The sequence below is a fragment of the Crocuta crocuta genome, unplaced genomic scaffold (genome assembly GCF_008692635.1).
Source record: "Crocuta crocuta isolate KB4526 unplaced genomic scaffold, BGI_CrCroc_1.0 scaffold442, whole genome shotgun sequence".
NCBI classification, from domain to species: domain Eukaryota; kingdom Metazoa; phylum Chordata; class Mammalia; order Carnivora; family Hyaenidae; genus Crocuta; species Crocuta crocuta.
This window is the reverse complement of record NW_027528807.1, coordinates 739,621-759,454: the sequence shown is the minus strand read 5'-3', so window position 1 is coordinate 759,454 and position 19,834 is coordinate 739,621. Positions and strand designations below refer to the sequence as shown.

General features: G+C 34.8%; 1 long non-coding RNA gene across 1 annotated transcript; it reads left to right on the top strand.

Moving 5' to 3' along the window:
- The first annotated feature begins 4,908 nt into the window (after window positions 1-4,908).
- LOC144224748 (uncharacterized) lies at window positions 4,909-18,851 on the top strand. The gene is made up of 3 exons (XR_013333130.1): window positions 4,909-5,012; window positions 5,351-5,415; window positions 18,751-18,851. It is a non-coding gene; the product is annotated as an uncharacterized LOC144224748 (long non-coding RNA).
- Window positions 18,852-19,834: the final 983 nt, after the last annotated feature.

The window sequence follows — 19,834 nt, the reverse complement described above, 5'->3', positions numbered from 1 at the left end:
CAAAAACAAAAACGAAACACAAATAAGCACATGTCACAAAAGAAAATGATCCTTGGGGTGGCTAAGACTTAATAAAGCTTTAAAATACAAATAATGCTTCAACAGTATTATAATCAGCAATTTGAATTTCTTCCTTACTCTGGAATCAATAGGAACCGTTACTGTGTACAATCTGATTGTACCTTGTCCTGATCATCTTCAGAGATGACATGAATAAAAATAAGGCTACCTTACTTCCCATTTCTTGTTAAATTTCTTGTTAAAGAAATTTATTTCTTGTTAAATGATTAACAAGAAAGCCCCTGAAACTTCTATTTTGATAAGAAAATTAATTGTTTCTGTAAGCCTTCCTTTTTCTTCATCATCTTTTGTAGTAAAACAAAAATGATAGTGGGTAGCATTATTATTATAGTTATTATTGTTATTATTATGGAAAGTTTATTTATAGTAAGATGCCATAGTAATGCTTAAAAACAGCTACAGTGACCCCTGCATTTGCAATTTTTGAAGGTTTTAATGTTGCATTTTGTTTAGACTTTTTTTTGTTTTTAACACTCAGATCAATTATGGCAATATTCAGAGCAGAATGAAAAATTCCATATTTCTTTTTAAGTTGCAATATTTCTACTAATAAAGTCTTTCCTGCATTAGATTTACTGGAAGCTTATTGCATTATTCATTTGTATTGACTGATTGTGAACTGCCACTTATAAATTATCTTTATATGTGCACTTGTTTAGATATGTTCCTCTCAGTTTAAAATTAATAGCTAATATTTTGGACCAAAGTGCAAAGACAGATATTTATCCACATTCTATTTATTTATATGGTGTTTTAAAATTTTTTTCATGTTTATTTATTTTGAGAGAGAAAGAGAGGGCACTAGCAGCAGGGGAGGGACCGAGAGAGGAGTAGACAGAGAATCCCAAGCAGTGATTCAGCACACAGAACCTGACTTAGGGCTTGAACCCACAAACCATGAGACCATGACCTATGCCAAAATCAAGAGTCAAATGCTTAACCAACTGAGCCACCCAGGCACCCCCACATTTAATTTATTTAAAATCAACTCATCATTCTAGATTTTAGTCTTTTGGGTTTTTTCATGTAGGGTGATTGGTATTCTTTTCTGTGTTTAACATTCCAATGATGCAAATGTCTTCATGTCTTAGGTTAAAATATTAAGCAAAAAAAGACTGAAAACAAGATACTATGCTATATGTTCAAAACTTTTCTACGTTAACCAGTTACATATATACCTGCTTACCTTATATTATATTGTTAGGTTCAGCACCTTAGTATCCACAGATATTATCATAAACTTCCTGACAAAATTTTGCTGAAATCTGGATACTTCATCAAATTTCTATCAACTACTAGACTAGTATTTAGAAATAAAATATGTTGGGGCGCATGGGTGGCTCAGTAGGTTTAGTGCCCGGCTTTGGCTCAGGTCATGATCTCACGGTTCGTGGGTTCGAGCCCATATTGGGCTCTGTGCTGACAGCTCAGAGCCTGGAGCCTGCTTCAGATTCCGTGTCTCCCTCTCTCTCTGACCCTCCCCCACTCATTCTCTGTCTCTCTCTCTCAAAATAAAGACATTTAAAAAAAAAGTAAAAAATTAAAAAAGACATAAAAATAGTAAAAAAAAAAAAAGACATTATAAAAAGCAGCGCAGAGCCTGCTTCGGATTCTCTCTCTTTCTTTCTCTCTCTCTCTCTCCTCTCTCTCTCTCAAAAAAAAAATTTAAAAAAAGATAAGTGTATTATTTTGGATTACATAAAGTAAGGCCTAATATAATCCTACATGCTCTTAAAGTGTAGAACTTGTTTGGGATAGATACAGGAAAATTTGATAGAAGGAGAAGTCAGACGTTGAAACCATGAAGATTTGATACACTCTTGCTAGTTTAAAGATGGAGTGGCCTAGGAACCTCAGTCCCACAGCCAGAAGGAACTGAATCCTGCCAACTATCTGTATGAGCTTGAAAATGGCATTGTCTCTTAAGCCTCTAGATAAGAGTCCTACAGGGCCAATACCTCTATTTCAGTTTTGTGAAAACATTCTGTGTTGAACCTCTGACTGACAGAAACTGAGATAAGGCATTTGATAATTTAACCATTATATGATTTTTGCTAATTTGTTTCAGCAGTAAAAAATTAATGCATCTTCTATGGTGGCTCAGTTGGTTAAGCAACTGACTTTGACTCAGGCCATGATCTCACGGTTCGTGGGCTCAAACCCTGTGTGAGGCTCTGTGCTGACATCTCGGAGCCTGGAGCCTGCTTTGGATTCTTTGTCTCCCTCTCTCTCTGCCCCTCCCGTGCTCACACTCTCTCTCTCTTTCTGAAAAATAAATAAACATTAAAAATTAAAATAAAAGAAAATTAATGCATCTTCTAACTATCAGAGATTTTGTTTCTGAATTATATACTTTATTTTACAATTTTCTAAATCTTTCAAAATGAAAAATGAATTTATAAATATTTCTAAAAGTACAATATATCGCCATAAAATACTTTAAGCAAAAAATTTAAATATATATATTTTAATATTAGCCAGAGAACTCTAGTTTGATATTGTTTTAATATTATTATTTAATTTTCCAAATAACCAGCTTTAAACCTTTGACCTGATATATCAGCAGGGTCCTCTCTAATGGTATTTTGGATACTTCTTTGATACTCGAGTTACTGTGATATTCAGAATTATACATTTATTTAACTAAATATATTGCCCCTTTATTTTTGAAAACATTAGAATTGATGGAAGAAGTAGGAAATAGGCCAATAAAAAGGTTATTTGTTAGTCATAACAAGCAATCCTTAGTCTATTCCTTTTAGTATTTATGTCATTTTGAAAATCACCTCCAATTTTAAAATAAGACTATAACATGTTTATTTTTTATAAAATAAAACAGATTTACCTATAACCTCTCCTGAACACTACTTGAGGACTTGATGCTAGTTTTTTTATTTTTTCTCACCTATTATGAAAGGTAAAGTCAATAATTGCTAAATATTGTAGACAAATATTAGTAATTTATTCATGTAATCAAGCAATGATTTTTATCATTTTTAAATGTGGGTTTTGTCAGTTATTTTACAAGTTTAATAAACCTATATTTTATTATTGAGAAATAAACCTCTGAGTTAATATATTACAGAATAGAGTATTGATTCATTTAACTGATAATGAAATTGTAAATAATTTCATACACAAAGGACTTCTTTATAAATAAAAATCTATATATATCAAATTCTTTGTGTTATAGAAAATATTTATCTTAAATCCATAGCAATGTGATTTTTAAATATTTTTCTCCTACTATTCACACATTATTTAGAGCAGAATAGACATCTGGAGAGCCTGGCTGGTACTGTCAGTTAAGCATCCAATTTCCATATCTACTCAATTCACAGTTGTGGGATCAAGTCCTGCATTAAGCTCTGTTATTGACAGCATGGAGCCATGGAGCTAGCTTGGGATTACCTCTCTCCGTCTCTCTCTCTGCCCCTCCCCCACTTTCTCTAAAATAAATAAATAAATAAATAAATTTTTTATTTTTCAATATCTCTCCACTCAATGTGGGGCTCACACCTAACAACCCTGAGATCAAGAGTTGTGCTTTGTCTACTGACTGAAGCAGCCAGGCACCCCAGGGAGAAAATATATTTTTGATTAGTTGCATAAATTCTCTCATTTAACCTAAAGGTAATCCTCTCCAATGTATGTCATTCATTATTCTCATTTAAAAAAAGTGAGGGGTTCCAGGGTGGCTCAGTTGGTTAAGCGACCGACTTCAGCTCAGGTCATGATCTTGCAGTTTGTGAGTTTGAGCTCTGCATTGGGCTCCATGCTGACAGCTCAGAGTCTGAAGCCTTCTTAAGATTCTGTGTCTCCCTCTCTCTCTCTGCTCCTTCCCCACTCATGCTCCATCTGTCTCTCTCTCTCCCTAAAAAATAAACATTAAAAAAAACATTAAATGAATACTCTGATGGTTGGAAGATTTAGTCAGGGCATTTGCATCAATATCACTGGGATAATGGGTAGCTGGCCAGTCTTTGTAAACTACAGTGTGTCTGATTTCAACGTTTGTGTTATTTGTACCACAGCAAAATGCCACCAAATTTTCTAATTTGTTTCTTTCCAGAGCGACATCTGTTTACCATTACTGAGTGTAGAATTTTAGGGTTTTAGAGCATAAATTCCTAGCTTTCAAGGCTTTGCATAATAGTTATGATATAATCAGTAATAAATTACTGTGTAAGACATATGTGTATAGAATAAGAGTTCTTCTCTTTTCTCAGGCCCTGTAATTTGATTGTAGAGGGAAATTTCAGCATTGGGGATCATGCATAGCTGGGAACTGTCAAAGATCTTTCCAGTCTGAAACAATCTATATACTTCCTGTCTTTTAGGGGGTCAGAGACAATGACTCCCCTCCACCCACTGCCACTGCTTGAAGATGTACAGGTAGCAGAGCTGATCTGTATTCCAGGCAATAAGGACGAACGAGTATCCTAGAGAGGACAGCACCAATCTCATACAGACCCTAGGGACAAGACATGTTGTTCTAGTCACGTTCATTCTAGAAACAGAAGAAGGGTAAACATTAGAACAATCTTTAAATGGCATTTACTTCATTAATCAATTAAAGAGGAAAAGCTAGAAGATAGCCTCAGTCACTGAGAAATTATTTCATAAGATTAAACAACCACTCATGATTCAAAAAATACTCCTATTAAGAGTAGACTATAGCCATTCAGCAGCAGGCAAACATCCCACCAATAAAATAGACTAAACATAGTAAATCAATAACAGTTTTAAATAAGTAAATAAGAAATAGATTAAATAAATAAAATAATAAGTAATAAAAAGTAAACCGGTATCGTTACAGCTGTGGAAGCAACCAGGACCAGAGTGTGTACAATTCTGGAAAGAGAGAAACCTGCATTGGTGATCTGAGAATTTGAGGCCCTCACTGGTGATGTCTACCGGCTCTTGTTCAGGTTGGAGTCTGAGAATTTAGTGCTAGCACAGGCTAAGTTAGGGCCACAGCTGGGGGACCGAGGACTCTTGTCGACAACATGGAGTGGAATGACAAAATTGAATCATCCAGGGGTCTCCATCTGGCTAGCTGTCTCTCGATACAGATGCTAAATTCCGTAGCTATGCTGGATCAGGGTGCTTGAGAACTAAAACAAAACCCTTAAATTACGGAGATTTTTCTCTTGTGCTTATAAGGGAAGTGTCCATTCCAGTGTCTCAGATTACATGTGAGGAAAACAAAAACACAAAAAACCTTGAGAGAGTAACACTGAAAATCCTCATTTTTCTCTCTTTGGAGGTGTTTGGCTGTTTCAACAGTTTTGGAGCCTGGCTGGGAACTAGTCCTGGAGGGGAGAAACCCAGGTAAGGTTTCAGGCACCATAAGGATGTGAAATATCAAGCTGGAGACCAGATTTTCAGAAGCACAAATTGAAAACATTTGCTGTATTTTAAAGTTGTGCCAGTCTAAGCCAAAACTTCTAAAAAGCAATTGAAAAATTTTCACTCTTTCAATATTGAGACATGCCAGCGTCACAGTGAAAAACAATATAAAGGGTTATATGTTAAATACAAGGACAAAGTGAAGAGGTAGACTTGTTCTTACTCAACCTGCATTCAGGTTGACCGTAACTTTGTGATTGTCTCTATCTGCTTAGCAAAGAGTGAAACTTCCCTGGTGGAAGATATTACCTGGAGTCTTTAGATTTTTCTGAATACAAAAGAGGTCATTTATTCAAAAACTACTTGTTATAGAAACAGACAGAGAAAGAATACACAGTAATGGCAATAAATAACTATGTTGTTTAAAAGCATATTGAACACATGGGGTGCCTGGGTGGCTCAGTCGGTTAAGTGTCCAGATTCGCCTCAGATCATGACCTCCCAGTTCCTGGGTTCGAGCTTCACAAGTCAGCTTCCGTGCTGACAGCTTGGAGCCTAGAACCTGCTTCAGATTTTGTGTGTGTCTCTCTATGCCCCTCCTCTGTTCATGCTCTTTCTCTCTCTCTCAAAAATAAATAAACATTTTAAAAAATTAAAAAGCAGATTGAACATAGACATTAGCATTTAGTCAAATGGATGCTGGGTCATTAGAAATATCTAAGCTGAATCACAGCTTCCCTTAAGTGAGAGGAAAAACAAGAAATATGATGATAAAGCCTCTATGTCTATTATAGTCAGAACAATGAAACAAGAAAACTAAAAATATAAAATTTCTAAAAATGGAAATAAAACTACTATATTTAGGTCATTGGTAGTAGAAAACACCAAAGAATCCACAAAGAATTTAATAGGAAAGTTTTAGAAGTCAATATAATAATAATGTACTATTTACCAATGAAAATCTAAAAACATGCTTTAAAACTTTCCCTATGTATTTGATCAATATGATTAGGAATAAATCTTAAAAAAATGTAATGTCTAATTATTAGAAATTTATACAATTTTTTGTAAGGAGGTTAAAGAAGACAGAAATCACCAAAAGATATTGTATATTCATGAATTGGAAGAGTTAAGTTTGTAAGAATATTAGTTTTCCACCATTATTCTATTGATATAATCCAATTCCAATCAGATTGTCCAAAGAATTTTCATGGATCCTTGATTATAAACATTTTTAATGATAAGCAATATGTAAAAAGAACAGCACTTTCTGTATGCTCTTTAGGTTTTATCACAGTGTTATGCACAGAAAGCTAGATTTTTTTATTGTAAAAAAGTCGCATTTGAAATATTAATATTCTTGGGGCATCTAGGTGGCTCAATTGGTTAAGCATCTGACTTCAGCTCAGGTCATGATCTCAGAGTCTGCGGGTTCAAGCCACACATTGGGCTCTCTGCTGTCAGTGCAGAGCCTGCTTGGGATACTTTGTCCCTTTCTCTCTGTGCCCCTCCCCAGCTCAGACTCTCTTTCAAAAGAAAGAAGGAAGGAAGGAAGGAAGGAAGGAAGGAAGGAAGGAAGGAAGGAAGAAAGGAAGGAAGGAAAGGGGGAGAGAGAGAGAGAAAGAAAGAAGAAAAGAAAAGAAGGGAGGGAGGAAGAGAAAGAGAGAGAGAGAGATGGAGGGAGGGAAAGAAAGAGAGAGATAGAGAGAAAGATTACTATTCTTTATTTCCAATTAAGTTTTTTGGGGGGAAATAGTAAATTGGTAACAAGTATGAAGTTTTGAAGAAGCTTTAAATTATTATATGTTTGAAATCAAAATTTAACCTTGTTTTGAAGAAAACTTCTTTTAAATCTGATTGTATTCATAAAGGATTATCAAAATTTTGGGAAAGTATGCATTTTTTGTGGTGGTTGTTTGATTAAATTCTGCAAAATCACTGATTTTGTGTTTGTATGTACTTTATTTTTTTTCTGTGTACTTTTAGAGCCACTTCATGAATTCGGTTGAGATTTTTCTTTTCTAATAACAATATGTTACTTTTAACACCACAGTTTTAGCTCGATAAGATAATGTAGTGCATCTAGATTCCAAATGTCTTAGTGCTTCATGTTTTGGTTGCTTATATTTAAAGGCAGATCACTTTAATTGTTAACTAATTACAATTCATCTCTCAAGTATTGTCTGCAGTCAGTAGTAAAGACAAAAAATAAATGAGGTCAAACTGAAAAACTTGGGAAATCTAATTGAGATCTTTTCCTTGAGCCAATAACAAATTAATGTTCTCTCAGCCTTCCATAATTAAAATGTAATATTGTGTGGAGCAGTACAATCAAACAGCAAAGCAGATGGTGGCAGAGGAGATAAAAATTAATCCTTAGCCACTTGTTAAGTCATTGGCTGTAGCTTCAATTTTAAAGAAGCATTATTGTAAAGTACCTAATTCACTAATCAAAATTCTCCAAGTTCCCAAAGTCTATGTTATCTTCCCTATAAAATTTAATGCAATCTATCATGAGGAGTACTGAGTAACATATAGAATTGTTGAATATTGTACACCTGAAACTAGTATACACTGTGTTTATTACACTTGAATTAAAAATTAAATTTAAAATTTTAGTGCAATCTAGGAAATACCATACTTGAATATTCATGAATTATACTTCATGTAGCCATATAGCTATCACCATAGACTATCCAAAGAACACATCTGATTAGTTCACTCCATTTTTTAGATCTCTTAAGTGAATACCCACTCAATTACAGCAGGGTTTCTCTACCTTGACATTTTCCTGTCACATTACAATATTATATTGTCGTGAGGGCTGTCTTGTGCATTGTAAAAGCTGCTTAGTGGCATCCCTGATTTCTATCCACTAGATGCTATTAGCCACCCCAACTCGAAATGCAACAATCAAAAATGTCTCCAGATGGTGCCAAATGTCCCCAAAGGGCAAACTTAACCCTCATAGGGAACCACCCACCAATACCATAAGGCTGAAGGTTTTTAGCATAATGTCAATGCTGTGGTAACTTTATCTCTTTTATTATCATTCCTTTCTTAGCTTTTTGCTTCATAAACACTAATCCTTCTCTGTGTTTCTGCATGCACCTTGTGATATCCACCCTCTGTGTGATCACTTCTTTTCTCCTTCCTAATCCTTTGTTACCACTTCATCTAGCAGTGTGATAAGCATCTTTTAGTACTTGATCCAAAAATAGCCTCTCTGAGAAACTTTTCCTAAAGCACCAAAGATGAATTAAATGCTTTGTTTTGGACCTTATTTACTGCCTGGGTCTGTTTCTGACTTTGCACTTCCTACACTGCAGGCAAGTATGAGCAGACAGATGTAATCCAGGTCATTTAACCTACACATCTGACTCCAGGGACAAATTCTGGATGTTATTCAAATAAGGAAGTATAGGAGTAAACCAGAAAGATGCCTTATCAACAATATTAGCTTTAGTGTTAAACTATTAACTACCCATTTATCTATCATTTATCATTTGAATGTCCATCTGTACATCCACCCATCCACCTATCCATCCATCCATCCATCCACCCATCCATCCATCCATCTATAATTTTTGAATGTAATTGCCCCCAGTTACAGAGGTTGGTGGTATTGCTATATACTCATATACCAATGCACTCATGCACACCATGCACATACTCTTGCACTAATTCATACTATCCCATGCATCAAGTCATGGGGCAGGGCTCTGGGATTCTATAAGAAATTGCACTCAACCACAAATATCCCCATGCTATAGGGAATGCAATATTAAGTAACAAGTAAAAACACCATGGGAGGTAAGGAAAGAGACCTCAGAAAAAGGAAAACAAATTTTTCCTGTTTTTTTAAAGAAGGGACACCACATTTTAATTTTGTACTGAAACCCTCAGTTATGTAGATGGGCCTGCTTCCAGATGTATGAAAGTTTCACTTCTGTTCAATTAAAAAAAGCAGAACATAACCACCACTTAAGCTATGGCCATTTTTAATCTTTTTTATAATACTATTAACATGCTTATTTGTTTGAACTTTAAACCCAGACTTTGAAGATTATATGAGAACAGATAGTAGCATCCTAGTTCATGATCTTTTATGTTCAATATGAAGTTTTCAGCTTTAATAGCTAACATCTAACAGCCAACATTTCAATAAGAAACTCTCAGTTTGAGGTGTTATCTTTTAGATATTTATATCTTAGTCTAATTTCTTTTTTTTTATTTTTTAATGTTTTATTTATTTCTGAGAGAGAAAGACAGCGTGAGCAGGGGAGGGTCAGAGAGAGAGGGAGACACAGAATCCAAAGCAAGCTTAGTCTAATTTCTATGGCCGTATAGTGTATCATGTTTTACTTGTCATCATTGCAAAGTTTTAATTTATGAAATGCTAGTTTTCATTAGTAAGTCACAGAATGTGACATAAAATTGGGGAATGTAATTTCATAACTGCTGAATAGTGAGTAAGACTACATGAAAAATTAACACCACTGTCTAAAACAGTTAGAAATGAATGAAAATCTCAAAAAAAGTACTTTTTTAAAGTTTTTTAATAACGTTATTATTCAACATTTTATTAGTTTTCATTAATAACTTTTCCTTTTTAAAATCTCGCACTAGTTTTGTATTTGGAAAGCCAATTATATGAGCAAAATCAGGTGGATGATAGAGACTAAAAACTATTTTCTCACTTCAGTTATAATAAAGTTACAGCATGTAGTATTTGTTCTGTGACTTGCTTATTTCACTTAGTGTGGTGTCTTCCACGTTGTCACATATGGTAGGATTTCCTTCCTTTTAAAGGCTGAATAATATTCCATTTTACATTTTTGCCACCCTATATTTATTTATCCATCAGTGAACATTTTGGTTGTTTCCTTATTACAGCGAGCAATGGGTATGAAGATTTACTTATACAAATTGAATAAGCTCTAGAGAGTTGTACAACATTGTGCCAAGTGCCAATAGTTAACAACCATAACTTAAAAATTTGAGAGGGTAGATCTCATATTAAGTGTTCTTATAATTTAAAAAATCCATCAATAAAAATAACAATAGTTTGAGTATTAATTTTTCTCAATAATTTTGCATGTCTCTGATAATGTTTTGTCTGATATCTGCTTCATTTTACTCTAAGATCTGACCCTGCAATTTCCCCTACCCCCTTAATATCCCTTCTCACCTCTGTTAGCCTCCTATAACTTTTTCCATACTTTTAGTTTTAATCTAGTTGCATATTAATACATTAAGTCTATTCCTTGTGGACAGCATAGTTGGCTTGTCTATTACTATTTTCAACATGCATATTGTGTACATATTTTAAAATATCTCAATTTCTAGAAAGAAATTTGTGTTATTTTTGAGATTCTGTGAGTTACTTTATTTCTTCCTAGTAAATGTCTTCTTTTTACCCTTCTGTTAGTCCTATCTCAATAAAAGACATTTGTTTGGATGTTCAATGCAATTTCCTCTCTTTGAAGCCTTTTACATTAGTTGAATTCTTTGTTTGGTGATAGATATGAGCTTCCTTGGCAAGTCTTGGAATCCTGGGAATCCTTTGGCAGTGATAGACCAGCAGTCAGGAAAATCATGACTTTCTTGTTCTTGTTTATAGATAAAAAGATGGATGACACTTACCCATTTGCTGGGTTTGGAGAAGGAATTCCATTTCTTACCAGCATCTGTAAGTGTGAGCTGGAGCAAAGATATACTTTCTTGTTAGTCAAACAGAGCTTCAGGTTTCAAAGTCAGGCCCTCTCAAAACTACTAGGGACAACCATAGAGCAATCTACCTTTGCATATGAAAGCAAATGTTTGAAGAAATTAACAAATTTAACCCAGGACATATTAAGTGAATTATAACTTGGCAATAAACTTATTCCAAGAATGTGGGAATGTTCAGACTAATTTATCCATCGACACATTTATGGTACTAAGCACCAAATGCTTATTATTATATCCATAGGTAACAAAAAGTATTTGTGCTAAATTACATAATTCTAATTAATTATAATTATACAAAACTCTACATAGGGTAAGACATACTGCCAAGTATGTGTTGGATGAACACAGCATGGTAGAGTTTAAAAAAATTCTGTGTATTAAGGTCAAACGTACAGAGATTTTTCTGGTAAGGGACCTGACATCCTGGTGTGAAATAGCTCAAAGACCCTGAGGACAGGACCCCATAGTTCTCTTGGAAATTTTAATTTAAGACCAGGGAAGGGAAAAGTCCTGATCCCTGGCTGCCTGTTGCTGGGCAACCTGATCTTACTGGGTCGCCTAGTAACAGTCCTGCTGGTTCTTCTCCAAAGGATATTTTAATATTAAATAAATGCATTTAGTCAAAACCTTCCAAAATTATATTTTAACACCAAAAAATCATAAAAATTCAAATAACACTGTGCTTTTCAAAATATGATCTAAATAAGGCTCCAGGCAAAATCACAAAGGCCTATATTCTTCTGTATTTTTTGTTTTAATTTTTTTGTCTAATAGGAGATAAAATTCTTTTAACATTATAATAATTCCATCATTTATATTCTGTACTATTCCCTGAGAAGATATAAACTATGTAGTCTCTTTTTTAAGGTAAATACTACTCTGCATCTCTGCATGTTAATAGAGAAAAACAACTCTGCAGGGGGAAAAAAATCTTAATTCTAATATACTTTAAAAGTAAAAAAAAATGCAATTACTGATGATGTTTTAAAATATATAATTTTATAAAGAAGATTTCTCTCTTCTGATAACATTCAAATTTTTATTTTAAAAAATGTCTTACTGAATCTCTTCTTTTGTTATGTGGCACAAACAGAATGTCAGTTTCTAGAATTAGGCAATATTGGGGGGGGGTCAGTGGGAAGCAGCCTTATTTCAAATCTAGATAATCTGTGATGGACAGCTGTTAAAGTTGATATTACTCATCTTGCCAATCTTGCAAAAAAGGATGAAACCGCAGATAAAGAAACAATTCATATCCTCCAAATTGTATTAATAATGTTCAGGTCAATTATCCTCTATTCCCTATCCATCAAACTGCAATGTAGGAGATGCTATTAAAAACATGTATTGCAAAAAAGACCACTAATCCTCTTGGAGCTTTCTTTAACACACTGATGGATTTTACTTAATTTCTCAAATTAATTGAATTTGGCTAGTAGGTTAATTTTTAGGAAATCTATGAGTGTCTTTAGAAAGGAACTTATATAAGTATAGTTGCTTGTAAACTTTAAAATTATATCAGCTTTAGATATCACTTGTGTCCATTTCTAGTGATGGAGAAGAACATCCTAGAGTTCATATAGCAGAACAGGTAAGGAATGATCAGTATATAAGAACCCCAACCCACTCACTCTTCCATGCAGGAGAATTTTTTTAAAAAGTGAAAATGAAAATAAAAGGGGTTAATATCTGTGACAGCACAAATTTAAATGGTCCTGGTCCTTTCTATTTTGCATTTATCAAAATCGGATAATATAATAATAATTGAACTTTTATGTCTGACTACTTTCATTTTACTTAACATCATCAGGTTTATTTACATTACAGTGTGTATTACTACTTCATTCTTTTTGCATGGCTGAATAATATTCCATTGTATGACTACACTGTTTTGTTTGATGCAAAACAAATATAGTTGTTGGAAATTTTGGCTGTCTCCAGATTTTGAGTATCATGAAAAATGTTGCTGTGAACATTTGCACACAACTTTTGAGTGGATATGTTTGCATTTCTCTTGCATGTGTATGTAATAGTGCAATTGCTTCACCATACGGTAACTCCATGCACAACATTTGAGGAATTAGTCTTTTTTCTCTTTGCATTTCAGTTTGAAAAGTTTCTATTGATATATCTTCAAGAGCGCTGATTCTTTTCTTGGCTGTGTCCAGTCTACTAATGAGCCATCGAAGACATTCTTTATTTCTATTATAGTGTATTTGATTTCTAGCATTTCTTTCTGATTCTTTCTTAGGCTTCCCAACTCTCTGTTTATATAACCCATGTTTCTACTTCCAAGCTGTCTACTTTTTACATTAGCTCCCTTAGCATATTAGCCATTGTTATTTTAAATCCTTATCTGATAATCTCGAACTCTCCACCATATCTGACTTTAGTTGTGTTGCTTGCTTTGTCTGTTAAAAACTGTTTAGCTTTTTTAGTATATCTCTTAGTATTTTGTTGAAAGCCTGACATGATATATAAGGGAAAGGAACTGAGGAAAATGGGCCCTTAATGTGAGGTTTTATGTTTATCTGGGTAGAGTTATGCTATATGGCTCTAGGTGTCTGAGGTGAAAATTTCCATCTATTTCCTCGGTTTTCTCTCCTTTCTTAGCTTTGGGTTCTTCTAGAGACTCCTCTTTAAATAGGATCTGAGCCTTCCTGCTCTTCTAGCTGTAATCGCTTGCTACCATACAGCAGCGCTGCAGAAGCGGTGGTATGGTGTGAGGCGAGAGGAACAAAAAAGGGGACACCTGAGTGACTCAGTTGGTTAAGCATCTGACTCTTGATTTTGGCTCAGGTAATGATCTCTCAGTTCCGAGTTCAAACTGCATATGAGGCTCACTGCTGTCAGCGTGGAGCCTGCTTCAGATCCTCTCTTTCCTCTCTCTGCCCCTCCCCTGCTTGTGCTCTCTCAAAACTAAAAAGAAAAAGAAAAGAAGGTGGGGGGTGGGGCGGGGCATTCCATTTTCCACTGATTAGGTCTCAGTCTTTTCCCAATGGCTCTGGGCTTTGACCTTCACACAACCCGTGCCCCCTGACTGTGACCTTCACAATAGCTTCTTCATCCCTGCCCTCCCACCCTCCTTAGGGGACACAGTGGCACAAGAGGAAGCTGGACTTGGGTTTACCCTTTTCCCTCGTTGGTTTGGCTCCAGTAGAGTGGCTTCCCTTGGGGCACACCTAGTTAAAGAGAACAAAATGCTCTGGACATATTTCAAGATGAAAACTTTTCACCTTCTCTTAGCCCTTTTTCTGCCAAGATGCAGCAGAATTTTTTCCTGCTCTTCACTGTGTAAGCCTGGTAGAGTTCCTGGAGGTAAATTTCAAGAAAGTGTGAGGACCCGAGCCTTCTATAGAATTTTTATCTCACAAACTTGTCTACACTGAGCCTGCAGCAACCCATCAGAGTTGAAATCTTCCTACCTTGGTTCTATTCCAGCAGTTTCTTCTCCTAGGCTACGTTTTCAGTAAGCTATAATTCTTGGTATTCAACCTCTTCGATTTTCAGAGTGGTAGTTTGTTTTATGACTTTTATTCTCGGATAATATTAAAAGGAGTTGATTTTTAGTTTGTGTAGCTTTTTGCTTATTGTGAGATGGGTAATGACTTCCACACTGTTTAAATTTTGGAACAGAAACTAGAAGCCCATGGCTCAACTTTGCACTTTTTTGAAAGTCTTTTGAAGCCTTTTTTTTTCATACCTGGAGTAATTTCACTTGGGGAGTGTGAAGCATCACTTTTGTATTTTGCTGCATTTGATTTAAAAGTATCTTGTGGACAATTCTTGCATCTATATTCATATGGGTCATATGGGATATTGATCTGTAAATTGTTTTTCTTGTGATATCTTTGTATGGTTATAATATATGAGCAATACTGGCATTATGGAATAAATTGAGAACTGTTCTGACCTCTAAATTTTGGAGGAACTGTAGAAGGATTCACGTCAATTTGTCTTTAAATATTTGAAGAAATAACCAGTGAAGCCATCTGGCCCTGGCCTTTTCTTTATTGGAAGGTTTTTGATTATGTATTTATTATATTTACCTGTAATAAGTATATGCATATTTTCTATTTTTCTTGTTTCACTTTTTGTAGTTTGTGCATTCCTAGGAATTTGGCCATTTCATCTAGGTTATCTAATACACTGTCACAGAATTCTTCATAATATTCCCTTGTAAGACCATTTTGATTTTTCTAAGGCTGATACCAGTTTCTCCTCATTTATTTCAAAACTGATTTTACTCGTTTGAGGCTTCTCTCTTACTTACTTGTTATTCTACCTAAAGTTTGACAAGTTTGTTGATCTGTTCAGAGAATCAACTTAAAAATTTATTTTGTATGTTTATTCATTTTGAGAGACAGAGAGTGAGCAGAGAAGGGGAAGAGAGAGAGGGAGACACAGAATCTGAAGCAGGCTCCAGGCTCTGAGCTGTCAGCACAGAGCCTGACATGGGGCTCGACCCACAATCTGTGACATCATGACCTGAGCTAAAGTCAGAAGCTTAACTGACTGAGCCACCCAGGCACTCCAAGAGTCAACTTTTTAAAAAAATATTCTTCATTGTATTTCTAACTTACCTTTTATTTATTTCTGCTGTAATCTTTATTACCTCCTTTCCTCTGTTTGCTTTAGGTTTAGTCTGATTTTTTTATTCTCATTTTTAAGGTGGAAATTTAGGTAATTTTTCTTCTCTTTTAATTATAGCCATTTAAAAGTATAAATTTAACTGCAGACAGTGCAATAGCCACATCCTGTAAGATTTGGTATACTGTTTTTATGTTTTTATTCATTAGAAAATATATTCCAACTTACCTGTGACTTCCATGGTAAGTAGGTTTTTGGTTACTTAAGAAAGAATGCATTGTTTAATTTTCACATATTTTAAAAAATTTCTCAAGTTCCCTTCCATTATTAATTTCTTATTACGTGTCATTGCATTCAGATAATTTTGTATATTGTATTTCTGTTTCAGTGCATTGAGAATTGTTTTATGGACTAGCATATGGTCTATGCTGGCACATGTGAACTTTAAACAGAATATGTATTCATATTCAGATCATCTATAGATTTCTCCTGGTTCTAACTAATGTATAGTATTTTTTAGATGTTTTATTTGCTTGTTGGTCTTTATTTTTTAATTTTTTTTAATGTTTTATTTATTTTGAGAGAGGAAGAGAGTGTGAGCAGGGAAGGGTCAGAGAGAGTGGGAGACACAGAATCTGAAACAGAGTCCAGGCTCTGAGCTGTCAGCACAGAGCCTGACACGGGGCTCGAACCCATGAACCGCGAGATCATGACCTGAGCCGAAGTCGGACGCTAAACAGACTGAGCCACCCAGATGCCCCTGCTTGTTGATCTTTCTAGTTGCTCTACCTAACATGGTGAATATTTACAGTCTCTAACTATGATTGTTGAATTATTTTTTTCTCCCTTTAATTTTGTCATTTTTTATTTTATGTATTTCTGAACTCTGTTGTTAGCTGTTTATATTTGTGATATATTTGTGATATATTATCCCTTTTGCCATTAAAAGACATCCTTTTATGTTTCTAGTAGCAACTTTGTCTTTTTGTGTATTTTGTCTGATATTAATGGACTCCTCCAATTTTTTTTCCATTACTATTTGAATAGTGTACCTTTTTCTATCCTTATATTTTCAACCTTTTGTGTCTTTCAGTATAAAGTATGTCTTCTAAAAACACAATATGGTTCGTTCATGGTTTGTTTAAGTTTATTTATTTATGTTGAGAGAGAGAGCGAGCATGCTTGTGGGGGGGTGGGGACGGGGCATTATGAGGGAGAGAGAATCTCAGGCAGGTCCTGCATTGTCAGCACAGAGGCCAACGTGGGGCTTGAACTCCTGAACCCCTGATTATGACCTGAGCCGAAATCAAGAGTCAAGCTTAATCAACTGAGTTACCCAGGTGGCCGAGTTGGTTCACGTTTTTTTATCCAGTCTGCTGCGGCTGCCTTTTAATTGAAGTGTTTATATTTAATCCATCATATTTAATCTAATTACCGATCAGGTAAGATTTTATTTTGGTTTTCCCCCCATATCTTTTTGTTTTGCTATTCCTCTATTTCTGTATTGTTACCTTGTTTTGTGTTATTTTCAAGACAACAATTTTATTATTTTGTCATTTCTTTTAAAGTAGTTTACAATGGAGGCCTCTAGACTATTCTCTTTTATTGTTTGTGAGGTAGTTGGTTTTCAAGGCTACTGTGACGCTGAGGCAAGGGAGATGGGGATAGGGCTAGTTGGAACATTCCAGATGGTTTTTTGTTGTTGTTGAGGAAAACACAATGCCTGTTCCTGCAAGTCTGATTAATTTCTAGATTTCTGAGAAGCTTTTTAAAAAATTTTTTTTTATTAAGTTTTTTTTAACATTTGTTTTTGTGAGACAGAAAGAAGCAGAGCACAAGTGCGGGATGGGCAGAGAGAGAGGGAGACAGAATCAGAAGCAGGCTCCAGGCTCTGAGCTGTCAACACAGAGCCGGACAGGGGACCCAAACTCACAGGCTGTGAGATCATGACCTGAGCCGAAGTCGGATGCTTAACTGACTAAGCTACCCAGGTGCCCCCGAAAAGTTTAATGATTTTTGCCAGTGTTCTTTTTGGTTTTATGGAGGAGAGGATTTTCAGAGGTTCTTACACTAATACTTTGCTGATTAATTTCTACCACCAGGTTTTTAATTTAATTTAATTTTTTATTGATGTATAATTGACTTTTAACATTATGTTAGGTTCAGATGTAAAATATAATGATTCAGGATTTGTGTATTTTGTGATATGATCACCACAATAAGTTTAGTTGTCATCTGTCACCATACATAGTTATAATTCTTTTTTTCTTATGTCAAGGTCTTTTAAAGTTTACTCTCTTAGGAACTTTCAAATATGCAATACAGCATTGTTAATCGTAGTTACCATACTGTACATTATATCTCCATGACCATCTTATAACTAGAAGGTTGTGCTTTTTGACCCCATTCACCAATTTAACTCACTCCCAGAATACCTCCTCTTTAGCAACCACCATCTGTTTTCTGTAACTGTGAGCTTGTTTTATTTCTTTTGTTTATTTGTTTGACTTTTAGGTTTCACATTTAAGTAAGATGTCTTCTTTTAAATATTTCTCTATTTGATTTGTTTTACTTAGTAGAAATGCCCTCATAATCAATCCAGGTTATCCCAAATGGCAAGATGTTATTATTTTTTATGGCTAAATAGCATTCCATTGTGCAAATAAACCACATCTTTATCAGTTCATACATTAATGGTTACTTGGGTTGTTTCCATGTCTTTGCTATTATAAATAATGATGCAATGAACATGGAGGTGCATCTATCTTTTTGAATTAGTATTCTCATTTTCTTTATAAATACTCAATAGTAGAATCGCTGGATTATATGGTAGTTCTAGTTTTAGGTTTTTGAAGAACCTCCATACTATTTTCCATTGTGGCTATACCAATTTACGTTCCCACCAATGTTACACAAGCATTTCTTTTTATCTACATCCTCACCAACACTTGTTATTTCTTATCTTTTTAATAAAATTACTTTTCATTTCTTTAGAGAGGGGGAAAAGGAACCGAAGGAGCTTGATGTGAGGCTGGATCCTGGGACCCTGGAATCATGACCTGAACTGATATCAAGCGTTGAATGCTCAACCGACTGAGCCACTCAGGTGCCCCTTAATTTTTAATAATAGCTATTCTGTCCGCTTAGAGGTGACATCTGCTTATGTTTGTGATTTGCATTTGCCTAATGATGACTGATGTTCAGCATCTTTTCATGTGCCTGTTGGCCATTTGAGTCTTCTTTGAGACATCTATTCAGATTATTTGCCCTCTTTTTAATCAAATCATTCTTTTGGCTATTGAATTGTATTACTTCTTTATGTTTTTTAGATATTAACCCCTTATCAGATATATGATATGCAAACATTTTCTTTTGTTAGGAGATTGACTCTTCATTTTACTGATGTTTTCCTTTCTTGTGAAGATATTTTTAATTTAACATAGTCCCACTAGTTTATTTTTGCTTTTGTTGCCTTTGCTTTTAGAGTCAGTTCCAAAAAAATTATCACCAACACCTGTGTTAAGGAATTTGCTGTCTATATATTCTTCTAAGAGTTTTATGGTTTTGGGTCTTACATTCAAGTCTTTAATGCATTTTGAGCCAATTCTCGTTTATAGTATGAGACATTAGTCAATTTTATTCTTTTGCATGTGGCTGTCCAGTTTTTCCAATGCTATTCATTGAAGAGACTATCCTTTCTCCATTGTATGTTCTTGGCTCCTTTGTTGTAAATATATTGGCCATGTATGTGTGGGTTGATTTCTGGGCTCTCTATTCTGTTCTATTGAGCTATGTATCTGTTTTTATGCCAATACTAGACTGTTTTGATTACTATAGCTTTATAATGTAGTTGGAAATCAGGAAGTGGGATGCCTCCAGCTTTGCTCTTTCTTCCCAATATTGCTTTTCTAGTCTGCCAGCTCAGTCCCAATGTGCAGAATTTCCCCCTTAAGAGGCCTCTAAAGCTCTTTGTTGTTGTTATTTGTTTGTTGGTTTTGTTTTCTTCTGTTTGCACCTATACCAAGAAACCACACAGCTGTCAGCCTGTACTTTTACATAACAATTAATTTAGCTGACT